The sequence below is a fragment of the Cololabis saira genome, chromosome 15 (genome assembly GCF_033807715.1).
Source record: "Cololabis saira isolate AMF1-May2022 chromosome 15, fColSai1.1, whole genome shotgun sequence".
NCBI lineage: Eukaryota > Metazoa > Chordata > Actinopteri > Beloniformes > Belonidae > Cololabis > Cololabis saira.
The window spans coordinates 42,381,800-42,401,600 of record NC_084601.1 but is presented as its reverse complement, the minus strand read 5'-3'; the positions used below and the strand labels follow the sequence as shown (position 1 = coordinate 42,401,600).

General features: G+C 41.3%; 5 non-coding genes and 1 pseudogene across 5 annotated transcripts; 2 read left to right on the top strand and 4 right to left on the bottom strand.

Annotated features, from left to right (window-relative positions):
* Positions 1-1,507: 1,507 nt before the first annotated feature.
* LOC133460957 (zinc finger protein 665-like) lies at positions 1,508-7,214 on the top strand (annotated as a pseudogene).
* A 7,953-nt stretch (positions 7,215-15,167) lies between these two features.
* trnak-uuu (transfer RNA lysine (anticodon UUU)) lies at positions 15,168-15,240 on the top strand. The gene has a single exon. It is a non-coding gene; the product is annotated as a tRNA-Lys (tRNA).
* A 586-nt stretch (positions 15,241-15,826) lies between these two features.
* trnat-ugu (transfer RNA threonine (anticodon UGU)) lies at positions 15,827-15,900 on the bottom strand. The gene has a single exon. It is a non-coding gene; the product is annotated as a tRNA-Thr (tRNA).
* A 547-nt stretch (positions 15,901-16,447) lies between these two features.
* On the bottom strand, positions 16,448-16,521 carry trnai-aau (transfer RNA isoleucine (anticodon AAU)). Its single transcript has one exon. It is a non-coding gene; the product is annotated as a tRNA-Ile (tRNA).
* A 462-nt stretch (positions 16,522-16,983) lies between these two features.
* On the bottom strand, positions 16,984-17,057 carry trnat-agu (transfer RNA threonine (anticodon AGU)). The gene has a single exon. It is a non-coding gene; the product is annotated as a tRNA-Thr (tRNA).
* A 726-nt stretch (positions 17,058-17,783) lies between these two features.
* trnaw-cca (transfer RNA tryptophan (anticodon CCA)) lies at positions 17,784-17,855 on the bottom strand. The gene has a single exon. It is a non-coding gene; the product is annotated as a tRNA-Trp (tRNA).
* Between the last annotated feature and the right edge of the window lie 1,946 nt (positions 17,856-19,801).

Here is a 19,801-nt window from a genome sequence, read left to right as displayed (position 1 = left end):
AACAGGGGAACTATTTTTTTTGCTTGTAATGAGAAGATAAATCTTGTCCCACTGGCAGATTTTCCTACTTATTTCAAATGAAAATGTACTTGAAACAGTGAAAATTGTCAAATAAGTTATTTTTCTGGTGATGACTCTAAATGTTGAAATAGCAGTAAAACCACATTCATTGATTAAATGACATAAGGGATGGAAAGGAGGGATGGAAGTTTTACAGGGGGATGATTTGGGCCGTTTTTATTTCAGGGGGGGATGCCATCCCCCCTCATCCCCCCTCAACTCCAGTACTGATCTTAACATTGTCTTACTATTAATTTAATTGTGTACAGTGTTAAGACATTTATGAATTTTTATTGATTTTTTTAAAGCAAAAATAATGACTACCACTGCTTAGCCAGCCGTGTAGTATTAGGCCTACTGGATGCACTGACTATCAGACTGAAGCTGAAAACACTCCATCTGAATTGCATACACTGTAAATCCATGCAGTAACGTGAACTTTGCGTTACCTTCGAAGCTGAGGCTTTGCAGCGCTGGTTAAAGCCGCAACGCAACGCAACAGATTACCGTGTTTGTAATGTAACGTTACCAGTACAGCATCATTAACTACAACTAGCAAAGTTACTTTACTTAGCAGATAAAGTAACGTTAGCTGAGCATGAGCTCGCCAGCTCCACTTACCGTTCTTTGTGCAGCTTCAGATGTCGGACGAAGTTGGAAGTTGTTGCCTCTCCGTCTGTAATCTTCGACCCGCATGTTTTGCACACTGCAATTCGTTTTTTGTTCACTACCTCGTATTTTTTGTACCCAAACGAAATTACCTTCGGTATCATTTTTAAAAACTGGCGCTTTGGTTTCAATTTCTTCTTCATTGGTTGTCCTGCAATTTGATTGGCTGCTGTCGCAACGTGGCTCTAATCTGATTGGATGCTGCGCCAGCTCGCACACACACAAATGCACACACGAACGCACACACACAGAGAGAGAGAGTGAGAGCGCGTTCGTTATTAACATACTTTTTAATCTTTGTGTTTTGGTGAAAGTAGCAAGTCTTCTCGAGTCAAAGGGCCCAAGTCCAAGTGAAGTCACGAGTCATTGTTGTTAAAGTCCAAGTCGAGTTGCAAGTCTTTTAACATTTTGTCAAGTCGAGTCTAAAGTCATCAAATTCATGACTCGAGTCTGACTCGAGTCCAAGTCACATGACTCGAGTCCACACCTCTGGTATACAGTGTTTCCCCTAGAATTTTTTTCAGGCCCGGTGGTACCCACCGAAAAAATCCTAAACAGACGAGGCGCGTGGGACGGCATATTGGACATGTAGCAATATAACAAAGTTTTACATTAAGAATCATTGTAGGCTAGGGCTGCAACGATTCGTCGACGTTGTCGACAAAAATCGACGATCAAAATTGTCGACAATGAATTCCATTGTCGACAATTGTCGCCAGACGTGTTTTTCCAATGGAGTGAGGCGTCTCACTTCAATACAATCTCTGTCGAGTCGCGCATGCACAACAACGTCTCAGTGCAGCTGCGGGTAATAAAACTTTGATAAAAAATTTAAAAAAAGTTTGGGAGCATTTTAGCCTCGATACAGTGAATAAAAAGATTATTTGCAAGGTTTGCAAAGCCGACGTTGCTTTTCACGGGAGCACGTGGGTAATGCATTTGAAGAGAAAGCACATTGGAGTGTTGAACGAAACGGACCCGCCTTGGTAACATATTAAACGTATTTTGGCTTTAAAAGAAAGCTTTAACGTTATGCCTGACAAAGTATTAAGTTAAAGGAGCTTGAGGCCGGATTGTGGCAAGATTTATGAAAAAAATCTGTATACATTTTAAGTTTTCCAGTAATAATGTCAGATGAAGCGTTCCAAACCCAAAAGAATGAGCCCTCTAGTGTATCTCTCCGTTGCCTTGAACAGGCTGTGTGCTGCAAAATGTGCTGCAATTCGGTCCCGATTTTCCCGCGCTGTCCTGCGGATGTGACGTCACATGACGCTGGATGCACGTTCTCCCCGTTCTCCCATGCCGGCTTCACTGTTGGCTGCAGTACCCCCAACGGCTGTCGTGGTGAAGGGTGGCGCTAGAGAGTCTCATTTCTTAAAAGGAGCCTCAAGCTCCTTTAAGTCAGATATTTGGAGAAACTGCGTTTAGTGTCTGTGGCGCATCTTGGAAGAGAGACGCACGGGACCGCAGTCGGTCAGAAACATTCTCTCCCTCCACAGCAATGTAGTGGCCAAGCGATTCATTTGTTAAATTAATTCGTTTCATTCTAAACTTTGTTTATTTTATGTTATTTATTAGTATTATTTGAGCCACTCACAGCTACTCTCGTTGCTATAACCTCAATCACATAATTGATGCAGCGCGAAAGGAGAAAAAAGGCTTGTGTGCTGATGACAATGATGGATTTGCATCTAACTTTCAGTCAGGTGCCTATGAACTGTCAATTATCCATCAAACTCCACAATGATCATGTTAACATTAGATCAGATAGATTTGTCTGGACATTTCTCTTGCGGGACTGGAGAAGACACTAAATCAATGCATCTTTATTGTGCGCCATGCGGGCATGAATTCATTTTCAGTTTTGCGGGAGGGGCGGGAGTGGAACACTGATTGAGCTTCTTTTTTTGGTAAGCAATAATGATGAAAATAACACAGACAATAGATTGTCTTTCCACTAGAACCACTAAAGGTTAATTTTTCCCCCAGTCAAATGCATGTAACTCTGTTATAACCAAACGGGAAAAAAAATCTTCTACAATGTTTAAATTATTTATAACTGATATAATCTCAATTGTGGATAGGGATGTTTTGTGGCATATGCCGTCAGCACAAGCTTTTTATAGAGATCCCTCTGAAATATATAGAAAAGATGTGCTCAATGCTCATATGGGGTCAGACCAGCACACTTCAGCCTTTCAGGCCGATGACACTTTGGTTAAAGGTTAGATCAAGACTAATGATTTCATTGAAGTGATATCATTCACCAATATAGGCCTACAATGATTTTTAATGTAAAACTTTGTTATATTGCTGCATATCACATGTCCAATATGCCGTCCCACGCGCCTCGTCTGTTTAGGATTTTTTCGGTGGGTACCACCGGGCCTGAAAATTCTAGGGGAAACACTGATTTAGTTTTAATTATGTTCATTGTGGAGAAAGCTGCTTCACATAATAGGTTGTCAGGACTGCGCGTGTCGGATTTCATCCGAGCCTGATCAGCTGCGACGGGCAGAGCCCGCAGCTCTCATGGCCGTGCTGCAGCCGTGTCACTTTCCAAACGCTTTTGCAAGCCCGAACAACAGTCCAGTCCAGCAGACACATCAGCCCTGCATCTACATCTACAATCCCCCAGCAGTAAACGACGGAGCCGCCGCCCGAGCAGCACCGACCTCCCCGGCCGCGGGGACGCATCGGGATAAATGACCACGCCGCGCAAGCTCTCAAAATAAGTTTCGGCTCACACGGGACCGAAATCCTGTGCGAACCAGGCTCTTTCTCACAGAAAAACAGGCATTTGCTATGATAAACAGCAGGTGCGTGGCTGACTAAAAACTAAAGCTGTGTTTTGGGAATCCAGGGCATTTTCAGGACACAACATTTATTTTTTTCTCCCTTCACTATTACACGTACAGCTTGCTGAGTGTCTTCTCCTCATTTGGTTGGGAGTTGCTATGCAGTCCCGCGGCCCCCGCGGCCCACACGTACAAAACAGATTTTTTTATGGTTAAGAATCACTGATCTAATAGACCTTTGGTTTGTACAAGATTTGTAAATGACATAGTTTTGTAAATTTTGGAGTGAGTGTGCACCGGATATGGGCTGGACGGGGCAAGGGCGGGCCTCTGCATAAGAACGGGTTAACTAAACAAAAATATGTTTTATCCGATTACTCGATTAATCGATGGAATTTTCAGTAGAATACTCGATTACTAAAATATTCGATAGCTGCAGCCCTAATCTTACCCGATACCATTCAAACCCCCTTCCTTCTTGGTTTAAGTCACTGGATTTATACGTGTCAACATTCCTGTGGAAAAATAAAACACCACGTATTAGCTTAAAGACATTACAAAAATCCAAAGACTGTGGAGGCTTAGACTTACCCAACTTCCAGTATTATTTCTTGGTTAATAAGTTACAGTATATCTTAAAATGGTGCAAAAACCACTCCCTAATCAATGGCTGGATTCAGAACAAGTGTTTTGCAATGATTTGGAAATCTCATCAGTCAATCAGTCAAAATATTAGATATCATAAATGCTTTAAAAGCATTAATATTAGCTCAACTCTGACAGCCTGGTGGGAATTCCTTAAAATAGCCAAAGTCTCACTTTTACCATGTGATCGCACACCCATCTGGACAACATATAATCATAAGTGGACATTTTGTACCTTTTAACACACTCACTGTTCAATATGGAATTAGCAGTAACACATTTTAAGAATACCAACAACTTAAGTCCATAATAATAAAAAAAAAACTCAACCAACTGGATCTGCAACTTCCCGCTAAGAACATGGTTACTTAATCTAAGCACCCCAAAATTACCATCGCGACTACAAGTTAATGTCCAAAATAGATAGTCTCTCTTCCGATTTCCAAAAGGGCGGCTGACCTCTCTCTTAACAATGACCAATTCTCTTGGTCACAAATATGTTTAAATAATTTCACTATGACCAAGAATCCAAACTTATACAGTATAAAGTTCTTTACAGAATACATTATACAGGACAAAGGATGTTCCAGATGGGTTTTGCGACCTCTAATATCTGCTCACAGTGTACAGAGAACACCCCTGATAATTATATGCATGCTTCATTGTTTTGTGCACCGGTACAGAAGTTCTGGATGGAGATGTGAGGATTTATCCACATGGCTCAATTACAGTGTGCCCCACACTATGTATACTAGGTCACTTGAGCACATCCACATGGAATCTAACCTGGCTCACTTGCCTTATGTATCGCAAAGAAAACCATTCTAATGAACTGGAAAAAAAAAATCCAATCTATGTATTAATCAATTTAGGAATTTTCTGTTAAATCACATCAGTAATGAGATAATATCTGCCTCCACTAAACATCATTCGGCAGAACTGCATTCTCTCTGGTCCCCGATAGGCTTCATTACCTAGTGGGGCGGGTGGGTGGTGATACATACATAAATATCTCTGCTGTTTCTCATCATCATTTGCTGCATCGGCAGGACTTGGAGCTCTCCAGCCTCCCGGCAGCTCTGGTTGAACGGCCCGACAAACCATCTCCGATCGCGCTGTTTTCTTTACCGAGATCACAAGAAAAGCAGAGCAGTGATCTCCTCTCCATCCCTATTTTGCTGTCTTGTTTATTTATCTTTACTCCACCAACTCGAAATATTGAATCACTTTTCTAAGCCAACGGCGTGAGGCAGCTCAAACAGCAGGTGTTTCCGCTCTTTAATCTGATTGGTTTACGAGTAAATCGTCCCCCACGTGGGGTGCGCTCTTATGATTGGCTGAAACAAAGGAAGATATCTGATTGGTTGCAGATCCTTCCGTGTTTAAAAAAAAACGCATTTGTGAATCGAGTCACTTCAGGGAAGTCTCAAAAGTCACACGCAAATCCAGCTCAGCTCACAAACAAAAAAAGTTTGTAAATCATCTTATATTTGTGTGTGCATCAAAAATAAATTTGTGTATCTTGTCCTACGCACGTGTGAATTTGTGAATCTTGTCCTGTGCATTTGTGGATCGGTGTGTGCATTTGTGAATTATGAGACTGTTCTAGCTCCATACTTGAAACTGAAAAGGCTTTTGATAATGCAGCCAAGATAATGTAAGTCATCTTCTCTATTACAGAATCATAAAGGAAGACCCAAAAGATACTGCTGTGATCATTGCGAGCAAGTCTTCACCATTTCATCAAACCTGAAGATCCATAAGAAAACTCACACTGGTGATAAACCATACAGCTGTGATCAGTGTGGTGCAGCTTTTACCAGACAAGAGCATCTAAAGCGACACCAACGTATTCACACTGGAGACAAGCCTTACAGATGCGATCAGTGTGGAGTTGCTTTTGCCCAGCAAGGTCATTTGATGAGTCACCAACGTATTCACACTGGAGACAAGCCTTACAGATGCGATCAGTGTGGAGTCGCTTTTGCCCAGCAAGGTCATTTGACGAGTCACCAACGTATTCACACTGGACACAAGCCTTACAGGTGTGATCAGTGTGGAATGGGTTTTACCCAGCTAGGTCATTTGACGAGACATCAACGTATTCACACTGGAGACAAGCCTTACAGATGTGATCAGTGTGGAGCGGCTTTTGCCCAGCAAGGTGATCTAAAGCGACACCAACGTATTCACTCTGGAGACAAGCCTTACAGATGTGATCAGTGTGGAGCGGCTTTTACCCAGCAAAGTCACCTAACGAGTCACCAACGTATTCACACTGGAGACAAGCCTTACAGATGCGATCAGTGTGGAGTGGCTTTTGCCCGGCAAGGTGATTTGACGAGTCACCAACGTATTCACACTGGACACAAGCCTTACAGGTGTGATCAGTGTGGAGCGGCTTTTGCCCGGCAAGGTGATTTGACGACTCACCAACGTATTCATACTGGAGACAAGCCTTACAGATGCGATCAGTGTGGAGCAGCTTTTGCCCAGCAAAGTAACCTAACGACTCACCAACGTATTCACACTGGAGATAAGCCTTACAGGTGTGATCAGTGTGGGGTGGCTTTTTCCCTCCAAGGTCATTTGACGAGACATAAACGTATTCACACTGGAGACAAGCCTTACAGATGCGATCAGTGTGGAACGGCTTTTGCCCAGCAAGGTGATCTAAAGCGACACCAACGTATTCACTCTGGAGACAAGCCTTACAGATGTGATCAGTGTAGAGTTGCTTTTGCCCAGCAAAGCCACCTAACGAGTCACCGACGTATTCACACTGGAGACAAGCCTTACAGATGCGACCAGTGCTGAGCGGCTTTTGCCCAGGAAGGTTATTTGACGAGACATCAACTTATTCACACTGGAGACAAGCCTTACAGATGTGATCAGTGTGGAGTGGCTTTTGCCCAGGAAGGTTATTTGATGAGACATCAACTTATTCACACTGGAGACAAGCCTTACAGATGTGATCAGTGTGGAGTGGCTTTTGCCCAGGAAGGTTATTTGATGAGACATCAACGTATTCACACTGGATAAAAAGTGTACATTTGTGATCTTTGTACGCTGATCATTTAGTTGTTTTTTCACCATATGGTGCTGGTCTTCAACAGCTACTGAGGGTCTGCTCACAATATGGCCTCGACTTTGACATTCTCTATAATGCAAAAAAAAGCAACATAATGATCGTCAGGACCAAAGAGGACAGCAAACTGTCATTTCCTGACTTCTTTTTGTCAGGCACTGTCCTCAAAGTGTGCAATGAGATTAAATACTTGGGACACTACATTAATGACGACCTGTCCGATGATGGGGACATTTATAGACAGTGTTGTGCATTGTATGTGCAAGCGAACACACTTGTACGCAAATTTGGTGCGTGCTCTGTACCTGTGAAGGCTGCACTTTTTAGAGCCTATTGTACCCCCATGTATACTGCTCACTTGTGGCGTCGCTATAAAAAGACCAGTATGCAGAAACTGTATGTAGCCTACAATGATGGGATGAGGCTGTTGCTCAAGGTTCCACGCTGGAGCAGTGCAAGTCAGCTGTTTGTCAGTGTCGGTGTTTTCAAACTGACTAACCCTGCACAGAGCTCAGTCAGGTTCTTCTCCAGAATCTGGAATCATTGGCGTCTCAGCCTTTATGTAAATGTCATGTGATATGTGATTACTGTGGATTTTATCCTTATTTTTTGTACCCTTTGTCTGTTGTGCTATGGACCCTGTGTCCTTAATAAAGCTTATTATTATTGCTGATATCATTTATTTTGAGAGTTCAGTTAAAAGGCACCAATTTAGTTTAGTTAATTTGAAATAAATAATTCTGGTGGTTAGATTGTGGGAAAGATTTTTTATATTTTTTTTTTAAAAAGCAGCAGATTCTTACAGTTGTAAGAGCTATTCAGTTATAACCAGATTTAGAAAATGAAGTACAAGAATTCAATTCAAATGTCTTTATTTTGAACACGATGGTAGTGTAAGTAACATGCTCGAACATACTTGAACAAAGAATGCAAGAGATTTTTTGTTTGAAGCCGCAGAAGTTTTGACATGTTCAAAAATAAGTAAGAAGAAGTAAAAAAAACTTCTCCTACCCTACTGAACTCAATACCATGTTTTCACACAGACCCTTGTTATTAGATGTCAAAAATCTTGATGTATTGAGAAGTTACACAAATTAATATTAAGAATTTTACACAGTATAAACATATTGTGGTATACACAAATATACATTTGCCCATACCTGGGTGATTATTGCCATTTGCAGGAACATGTCCCTCTATATAAACACTATTTACCACGAGTCCCTGTATTCATCTATACATAAAAGCATACATTATTTACCTTGTACAATCTTATTCATTTCGGGAATTCTCACACAAATACTTCTAGATGCATTAAAGCATTTATATGTATATATATATATATAATAAACAGATGCACGCATTTCCACTTACATATACACCCACAAGTCCAGTCCACCCCACCATCCCCTCACCCAGCGCAGAATGAGGAAGTCAGCCGTCCCGATCGGCCAGCACAATACAAATGATGAGAAAAGATATGAGAAATATTCTACTCTACCAAGAGTGACAAAATGTTTTTATGAGCATTTTAATTCAATTCAATTTTATTTATGTAGCGTCTAATTCAACAGATGTCGTCTCTAGACACTTTCCAGAGATCCAGAACATGAACATAAACATAAACCCCCGAGCAATTATTACATAAAAAATGGCAGGTAAAAACTCCCATAGTGGGAGAAAAGCCTTAAGCCAAACAGTGGCCAGGAAAAATTCCCCTTTAGAAGGGAAGAAACCTTGAGCAGGACCAGGCTCATAAGGGGGGACTCTCCTGCCGAAGGTCAGACTGGGGGAGTCGGGATGTCAGCAGCACACAGCAGTCATGTGGAAGCAGCAACGGGATGATCAGAGGAGAGGGAGGGGGGGGGGGGGCGTCAGCAGCACACAGCAGACATCCACGTAGGCAGGTAGAAGCAGCAATGGGATGATCGGGGATGGGTGGGGGGGACCGGGACCGCAGGCCAGAACGCAGCTCCCTAGGCTCCGGCCTGCAAACATGCACAAAAGAGAAAAAAGGGGGGCCGGCACAAGAAACTACAGGAACGATGGACAAAAACAATAGCCATGAGATATTTATAATAGATAAAAATGGAAATGGAGAAGAGAGGAAGGGAAAAGGAGAGGAGAAGAAGGGTGAGAGGCACCGCCCAGCGGATCATGTCGGTGCCCCCCTGCAGCATAAGCCTATAGCAGCATATCTACCACGAAGCTATATTTGAGACTAACTATTATAGTCTTGTTCTATAGCTGCAACTATGAATACTGACTCTAACACACTAGAGTTTACACTACCTAGAGATTTACCAACACCAGCTAGAGGTTTACTAAACACTAACTATAGGCTTTACTAGAACAGACAGAGACAGAGAAAGGTTTTAAGTTTAGTTTTAAAGGTGGAGGTGGTGTCAGCCTCCTTAACCCAGATTGGAAGTTGGTTCCATAGTAATGGTGCCTGATAGCAGAACGCCTGCCCTCCAAATCTACATTTAGATACTGCACTCTGAGAGCGGGGAGCTCTGCCAGGAACATAAGGCACTATCAGGTCTTGTAAATACTGCGGAGCTAAGCCGTTTTGGGCTTTATATGCAAGAAATAAAATTTTAAATTGGATTCTGAATTTTACAGGTAGCCAATGGAGCGACGCTAACACTGGAGAGACGTGGTCTCTCCTGCTAATTCCTGTCAGTACTCGTGCTGCTGCATTCTGGATCAGCTGGAGCCTATTCAGAAAATTACTTGGACATCCTGCTAACAACACATTACAGTAATCCAGTCTAGAAGATACAAACGCATAAACTAGTTTTTTTTTTGCATCACTCTGCGAGAGGATTTTCCTAATTTTTGCAATATTACGGAGCATGGAAAAATGCTATTTTACAAACCTGATTAACATATGGTTTAAACGACAAATCCTGATCGAAAACAACACCAAGGTTTCTCACAGTTGCACTGGAAGCCATAGCAACACCATCTAATCCCTTCCTAAAATGCTCTGGACCAAGAATGATAACCTCTGTTTTATCTGAATTTAGAAGCAAGAAATTTATGGACATCCAGTCCTTGATGTCCCTAAGACATGCCTGAAGTTTAACTAACGGTTCTGTTTCATCCGGCTTCATAGACAAGTAGAGCTGCGTATCATCAGCATAACAATGAAAGTGTATGCCGTGATTCTGGATTATACTTCCCAACGGCTGCATGTATAAACTGAACAAGATTGGCCCTAGCACTGAACCCTGCGGAACACCATAACAGACCCTTGACTGTTCTGAAGAAACCTCATGTACATGAACAAACTGGAACCTGTCAGATAGATATGATTTAAACCAACGTAGAGCTGTCCCTTTAATCCCAACAACATGCTCTAACCTGTGCAGTAAAATGCCATGATCTATAGTGTCAAAAGCAGCACTGAGGTCCAGTATAACCAATATGGACACTAATCCCTTATCTGAGGCCATAAGGAGGTCATTCGTGACTCGAACCAGTGCTGTCTCTGTGCTATGATGCATTCTGAACCCTGACTGAAAGACTTCAAACAGATCATTTCTTCACATAACTGGCTTGAAACTGCCTTTTCCAGAATTTTAGATACAAATGGAAGGTTGGAAATTGGCCTATAATTAGCTAAGGTGTCTGGGTCAAGAGAAGGTTTTTTAAGTAAAGGTTTAATTACTGCCACTTTGAAAGCCTGTGGTACATATCCTAAGCTTAGGGATAGGTTGATTTGGTCCAGTATTGTCGCACCAATAAGAGAAAAAGCATTTTTGAATAGTCGAGTCGGGATGGGGTCTAACATACATGTGGTAGACTTAGCTCTATTGACGAGTGAAGTCAGCTCAGGGAGGTCTATAGGATCAAAACAGTCTAGAGTCAAGTCAGAGCCTAGGGAAGTTGATAAAGCTGAAGAAACGCCCACAACCGGCTGGCTGATTTCTTCTCTAATTCTCGTGATTTTACTGTTAAAGAAGCTCATAAAGTCTTCACTACCGCCCGCGGGCCCCCTCGGCCGCCGCCGGGGGGGGGGGGTCCCAGGCGGTGGGGTCCCAGGCGGTGGGGTCCCAGGCGGTGGGTTGCCTCCCTCCTACTTCTCCCCTCTGTGGGGTTGCTGGTGGCCTGGGTTCCGGGTACTTCCGTGTCGGCCTCTGGTCTCGCGGGTGGCGGGGTTGCTCCCCCCCCTCCCCCACTATAGATACACTTCAGGTGGAGCTTTGTTTGGTTTATTACACACACACACACACACACACACACACACACACACACACACACACACACACACATGATCATATACATACACGCATACACACACATAGACATACACACTGGCTTGTTCACCTGCATGCTTGCTCTGTAGTTTTTGGAGTTAGGTAGCGGTAGCGATAGCTTAGCTCAGACTGCGATCAGATCTCAAGATTTGGGTCGATTGCTGTTCGTGTTTTGGTTGGCTCCGTGCCGGTTTCGTGTTTTGTTTGTGGTTTTTTGTTGCAGATTTCCAGTGCTTGACGTGTGTTTCTGTGTGTTCCTGCTTCCTGGATTGGCAGTGGATGTCGTCACCCCCCCCCCAAAAAAAAAGAAAAAAAAAAAAACCACTGGGTTTGTATGTGTATATTTATGTATGTGTACGCATATGTATGCGTATATATATGTATATATATTAAAATATAGTAATAATGCACATATATATACCTTTGGTTTCTACCGTCATGGTATCAATCATTATTATGTTTGCAGACAAGGTAAAAAGAAATAAAGACAGTAATGTACCAAATATAGTGCTATTTTACCAGAAAACAATCTACGATCAGGGACTCAGATCCTACAGGGCCAGACGTTCCCCCTGCTGAAGCCAGTACATGTCCAGGCCCGTCTGAAGTTTGCTAGAGAGCATTTGGATGATCTAGAAAAGGATTGGGAGAATGTTATATGGTCAAATGAAACCAAAATAGAACTTTTTGGTGGAAACACAACTTGTCGTGTTTGGAGGAGAAGGAAAGCTGAGTTGCATCCAAAGAACACCAAACCTACTGTGAAGCAAGGGGGTGGAAACATCATGTTTTGGGGATGTTTTTCTGCAAAGGGACCAGAGGGGTATTCCAGGAAGCGGGTTAAGTGAAAAGTCTGAGTTTGTTTTCAGTTCCAGAAAGCGATTTAACTCAAACTCTGAGTCAGTTACTATGGCAACTGAGCCTCTGAACCTAACCTGCTCGCTAGCAGGTTTACTTCAATAAAGCCTGAGTTTCTCTCTGTCTCCTCCCTCAATTCAGCCAATGGGCTTTTACGCAATACACATCCGTTTTCTGCACCACGGACAGCAAGTGGCAGAGATAGAGAGCAGAAAAAGCGTATCTAACAAACGCAACGTATTTTATTCACTATGTCAGTGCAACAATAACACAGTTTAACTTCAAACAGTTAAAGTCCAAATGCAAAAAGGAGAGGGAGGGGGGGGGGGGGGGGGGGGGTTAGAGAGAGAGAGAGAGAGAGAGAGAGGGAGTAAAAAAAAAAGTCAAATATTTCCCTTAAACAGATTTATAAGAGGGTAGGGTGATTTGATATCTTACCTTAAGATGAACTTGCATAATTAATCCATCACTGGCTACAGCCTCGTTAATAACAGCCTCGTTAATATCTTCTGCTGCTGGGGCAACATTAGACTCATCACTTGCTTTCTTTCTTTTTTTTTTAATTGCGTGGTTGTCTGCTTCCTTTTCATTTTTGTAAGTCGTCAGGGACGCTGGGACATTCAAGATATGAGGGGGATACAAGTGTTGGGAAAGATAATACCTAGTGAAATCCATCATGTTGTTCTGATATGCATTTGTAGTTATTTTATATGTATTAAGTAATGGGATAAATCAATACAAATAGACACAGAGTAAATCCATAAATGTGTTAAAAAATTAAAAAAAACCTTTATTATTATTAATGACCACAGAGCCAGGCTGGTGGAATTTGTTTCTCTGCATTTAACCCATCTCTAATTAGACTAGAGAGCAGTGGGCTGCCATGTAAACGGTGCCTGGGGAGCGGTTGGGGTTGAGGGCCTTGCTCAGGGGCCCAGGGTGGTTGACCTGGGTTGCATTCTGGGGGCTTGAACCTGGTCCTCCAGACTCCAGTCCACTTCTGCAGCCACTAGGCTACCACTCCCCCGTTTATCGGGTTGTATTTTTTTCTACTTATTACTTTACATTTTCCCCTGAAGCCGAGGTGTTGCGGCTGCCCCTGATCTAAATGACAATAAAATTTTATTCAATACCATTCCACCACTGTTTTCATCTGTAATATTATAAGACAGTGTGCTTAAATGTTAAATGAATGCTGCATTCAAACTTACACATTGACTGCAGCAACTTTCTCCCACGCCAATTCTGTCCTCTTGTTTCGTGTTTTTTTTTCTGAAATATGCTCTCATACTCGCCATACGCACGTATTAACACTTCTAACTTCAGTGGCGTGAAGTATGTGGATCTTCAGATGCAAACTAATGTTTCCTCAAAGGGATTTTGTAAATTGAAATGTTAAATAAAGTTTAAAAAAAAAAAAGTGTGGATCTTTTTATCGCTGGTTGCCATGGTGAATCGTAGTATCAGGGCTTCATTGATGATGGCTTTTTATATCCCTCACGCACGCGCTTAGCTCAAGCTTCACAAACTCAGAGTTGATTGAACTAACTCCGCTGTTCTGAAACCGAAAACTCCGACTTTCCTATCTCAGGATAAGTCAACTCGGAATTCAGGTTTAAACTCGGAATTTGTTGAACCTGCTTCCTGGAATACCCCTCAGGACGACTGATCCGATAATTTGTAAATACATTCTTTAAAAATCAGCCAATGTGATTTTCTGATATTTTTTTTTTTTCATTTTGTCTCTCATATATATACACACACACTTAAAACCATAAAACTAAAGGTTGGTGCAAAACAATGTATACTGCAAATCACACTGTCAGCCTTGGCTCTTTTAGAGGACAATGCTGATGGCAGGATGCAGTACGGAGTCTTTAGGGACCACTCTGCTGAAAGCTGAAATAAATGTGTGTTTGTTTGAATCAGAAACATTAGTGTGAGGTTTGCTCCTGTACTTAGCTCACAGCTAACCTGCCTGGACCATTCTCACCAGTGTAGCGACACACCGGTTATCAATAAAGCAGTTCACACAAGTGTCCGCTCAATCACCTGTTGTTTTCCTGTAACTTGTAGAAAACCTGCAGCACAGCTCCACAAAACCATTTTCAACTGTGGTAAAACCAGTTCACCACCCTCCGTTCTGGTTGTTCCCTCTTAATCATCATTGTTCTCCATTGTTCTTGTCATTTGTTGTGCTGGTCTCCCTGCTCCTTTTCTTTTCTGTGCATGTTTGCAGGCCAGAGCCTCAGGAGCTGCAGTCCCCGCTCTGACCACCTGTCTGTATAAATGTGTAAAAAGGTCAGAACGTGGTGCTAATAAAGCCAAGGTCATGGGTTCAATCCCCATACTGGCCAATCTGGTTACCAGTTAAACTCTGAGGATTTTACAAAGTTTCACATTTTAAAGATCGTATGTTTCATTGTTAACTTTACGTGGACCAAGAATTATTCACGTCTGCAGGATCACCTGCCTTGAAGAAAGGATGAAATAAAGATGACTTTTAAACATAATGAATTTACTAAGTTTATAAAGCGAGGGGAAGTTTATTTGTAATAGACATTCCATGTACAATTCAAAGTGCTTTACATTAAAACATTTGAAAAATGAGGATAGAAATATGTGTCAGTGATAAAGAATTATCATCCAACAATAAAAAAGGCTCTAGATGTTCTGGTTCTGCAGGTTCTCTGACAGGTTGTTGTGGCCGAGTGGTAAAGGCTTTCCAATGCCTTATATTTGTAAAAATATGAAGAAAAGAAGAAACTAAATATTCAGACAATAACCTGAGTATCTCAGCTGGTAGAGCATCAGACTTTTAATCTGAGGGTCCAGGTTTCAAGTCCCTGTTCAGGTGGATAAACTGCTGACCACAATTTCTAACTCTTAAGAAACAACCAGATTATTTTCAATGTCCATCTCAAGCTATTAAATAAAAAACAAAGGGTGAAATACAGAGACAAAGCTCTCTCTAGAACTCGTGTTCATAATGACTGCTGAGTTTCCCCAAAAAGAGAGAACTTCACTCTTAACTCCCTCTCATGTTTGCTGCATAGGCTGGAATTGAACCCAGGTCAACTGCTAGCAGATATGCTGACCACTAAACCACCAACGCTGCAGGAGACGTCACAGTTTACCAGCCACATGAGCAGGTGAGCAGTCATGATGTCAGGAAAGTAACTGTTTGTTGATGGTTTCTTCAAAATCCCAAGCTACTTACCTCCATTTGTCCTTCACCTTATACAACAACTTCTACATTAACGGTTGCATGTTTGCATGTATATTCAGTTAGACACGTGTTGTATGCCATCCATTGCTTTACAGCATCCTCTTAGAAAGAGACCATAGACTTGGAGAGGTTTGATAATGACAACTGTCATTGACATTTGAATGAACAGCTCTCTCTTCGTACCTACTCCTGACTGGATTACAGCTTTCTCAAGAGGCTCTGCTGGGATTTGAACCCAGGATCTCCTGTTTACAAGACAGGTGCTTTGACCAACTAAGCCACAGAACCTCCAACGATGTCTTCAGCTTGTTATACAAACCCTGTTGACACAAAAGTTCTTCCTCTGGAGCAGCTTGATTCCACCTCACTGGGATATATTTAGTTCACAAACCTGTTCCACTACTGTCCTGGCTTTATGTGAAGTAACAGAGCTATGAAGGAGGTGAAACAACGCTTTTATAGTTACCATATATGGTTACCTGCCCTGAAATGGGTTCAGTTAAAGCAGGTCTTGTGTGTTCCAGCAGCCACTGACTCTTTGCACTATTCTGCACAACGGTACGTGATATAATTGCACTGGACTACCTCCTCACACTGCTGTAAATACTTCTACTCTCATGTAAATACTGCAATCACCCATGTATATACTATAATTGAAATCTGTGTAAATCATATGGTCACATCTCATCTGTTCTTAATATATATTATCATTCATTCATGTCTGACCTGCACCTTATAACAATATTTATTCATCTGCACTATGTACATACACACACATATATATATATATATATGTATATATCAAAGATAACCCGTGTTTTAGTGGTGAACATTCTGGCCAGTATGGGGATTGAACCCATGACCTTGGCGTTATTAGCACCACGCTCTGACCTGCTGAGCTAACCGGCCTTCATGGTGACGGTTTCTTTTTCGTATGTATGTATGCATGTATATGTTTGATCCATCCTGGTTTACAACATCTTGAGTTACATGCACAGTCTCCCGAACCAAGTAGAGACTTTTTTAAGTGAGGTCAAACTTGGGAAGTAACTGACTGTCAGACACATCACGTAAAGAAATACACATTTGGTCAAAAAGAATTGCAGGAGTACCCCACCTTGTGGCACGAGTGAAGAACAGCAAAGCATTAAAGTGACTAAAAGGAGAAGAACCAGACATTACCTCCCTCTCAAGCAGTCCACATCTCTTAGAAGAACTTTAAGTGTGAATTAACTTTGGTTAAGAAATCTTCAATGTGATTTTCTTCCTTTATTAAGCTACATGTCATTTTACCATTTCACCACCACAGTTGAACTATGAATGAATGAGACATCTCTAATCTTTCTCTCCTCCAAAGACAGATGAGTTTAGAGGCTCTGCTGGGATTTGAACCCAGGATCTCCTGTTTACTAGACAGGTGCTTTGACCAACTAAGCCACAGGGCCTCTGTAACCTCTCAGTTACCTCGTCTCGTTTTACCCCCCCCCCAATTTGTGTAAATTGGATACACAAACTATCATTTTACAGCTTCTAACTATAAAGTAGTAAAATCCGCTTTTATACACCAAAATATGTTCCCCTAAATCTCCTGAAGTCAAGAGAGATAATCCAACCTAAGACATACTAGGACCTGAACACAGCACCTTGAACAGCTCAGCCATCATACCAGACATGCCTTTCATAGCAGAAGCTCTCAGAAGTGATAGGCATCATGGAAGAGCACATGAGTAAGATCTACATCCAGCAGAACCAGGGGTGTGGTGGGGGAGGGGTTCTATGATCCTTCAATGAGTGACAGCAGCCTGGACCTTGCACCCACAGAATAACGACATTTTTCAACAATAAACTTTTTTACTTTTTTTTAACACTTTTTAAAACTGGATGATTTTACTTTATCACTTTGACACATATTTTTATCTTAAATGTTGCTATTAAATCACTTTAAATTGTACATGAAATGTGGTATACAAATAAACTTGCCTTGTGTCTCCTGATAAACAAATGAAATTCGTTTTTTTAAAGATTATCTTTTGTTCCTCCTTTCATCAAGTCAGGTGATTATGCAGACTTGAACAATTCCAGGTTCATATCAAAGTTTTCTGTTGCAGCTAAAGTTTGTCTGGTTGGTGAACTCGTGAGGATGGATAAATAAAAAAACTGAAAGTTCATTATGACCCTGATGTGAGTTGAACACACAACCTTCTGATCTGGAGTCAGACGCGCTACCATTGCACCACAGAGCCTTTTCTGACACGGTCTGAGGTTGTTTAATTAACACAAATCTAATCATAGAGGGCAAACTAGAGAAACATGATTTGAAGTAGATCAAAGTAAGTGTGTGTTTGTATATATATGAGAGACAAAATGAAGAAAAAAATCAGAAAATCACATTGCCTGATTTTAAAAGAATGTATTTGCAAATAACGGATCAGTCGTCCTGGTCCCTTTGCAGAAAAACCTCCCCAAAACATGATGTTTCCACCCCCGTGCTTCACAGTAGGTTTGGTGTTCTTTGGATGCAACTCAGCTTTCTTTCTCCTCCAAACACGACAAGTTGTGTTTCCACCAAAAAGTTCTATTTTGGTTTCATTTGACCATATAACATTCTCCCAATCCTCTTCTGGATCATCCAAATGCTCTCTAGCAAACTTCAGACGGGCCTGGACTTGTACTGGCTTCAGCAGGGGGAACGTCTGGCCCTGCAGGATCTGAGTCGCTGGCGGCGTATTTGTTACTGACGGTTCCTTTGTTACTCTGGTCCCAGCTCTCTGCAGGTCATTCACTAGGTCCCCGTGTGGTTCTGGGATCTCTACTCACCGTTCTTGTGATCATTTTTACCCCCCGGGTATAATATAGAAGTATAATTATAATCTACAATTACCAGGTAATATTATGGAAACAACACACGCTTTCTTTTACAGTCCAGTTTCACTTTAATTACTGAGTAAAAGCCAGGTAAAAATGTCTGTACTTATTGGGTAAATACTTAGGAAATATAATTACTGGGCAAGTAACTACAAGGTAAGTACATGCCAATTGCCAGGTAAAACATGGTAACTATCAGGTTAATTACAAGGTCAAAAGAGTCATTTACACCCTCGGGGGTACATGCACCAATCCATTGATAATACATAAATCAATAATGAATGGGTAAATACCCGGTAGTTATCCATGAAATGTAAAGTAAATACAAGGTAACTACATGGTCATTGAAGTGTAATTAGCTGGTAACTACCTCAAATATAGGTTATAATTTCCTGGTAGTTTGCAGAAAAATACTTAGTAATTACCTGGTACTTACTTAGACATAATTCATGTAATTTCAGAGTAATTACATGGTAAATTGACTGGTAGTTACCAATATTAACCTAGTAAATACCTGTAATTTCCCTCATAGTTCCCTATCTTTTTAATTACCTAGTAATGTTTAGTTTAAACAACCAGGTATTTACTATGTAATTACATAGTAAATACACATAATTACACGGTACAAGAAAATACGTAATAATTACCTAGTACTTACTGGGTAAATTACCCGGTAGTTACCATGTAATTACCTTGTAAATAGAAGGTACTACTAGGTAATTACAGTGTAATTACCCTGGTATTACCTGGTTATTACTGTACTGTAAAAGAAAGGGTTACCGATATATCTGTAATTTTCCTCACAGGTATATCTCAACCATGAGAGACAAAATGAAAAAAAAATACAGAAAATTACATTGGCTGATTTTTAAAGAATGTATTTGCAAATTATAGTTTAAAATAAGTATTTGATCAATAACAAAAGTTCCTCTCAATACTTTTGTTACTGGTTATCAATACTGATAACCAGTTAAAACAGGGGCCATTAATGCAGGTAACGAGTGGAGGACAGAGGAGCTTCTTGAAGAAGAAGTTACCGGTCTTTGAAAGGCAGAAATCTTGGATGTTTGTAGGTGACCATATACTTATTTTACCCAGGAATTTATCAATTCATTCAGTAAAAATCCTACAATGTGATTTCTTGGATTCTTTCCCCCCATTCTGGGTCTCATAGTTGAAGGCCTCTCATCTTTTTAAGTGGGAGAACTTGCACAATTGGTGGCTGACTAAATACTTTTTTGCCCCACGGTATGTCCCGACACATAAGTCTTTCAAAGCAGGCAGTTGAAAACCTGCAGCATCCATCTTGCTGTCGGGAAAATGT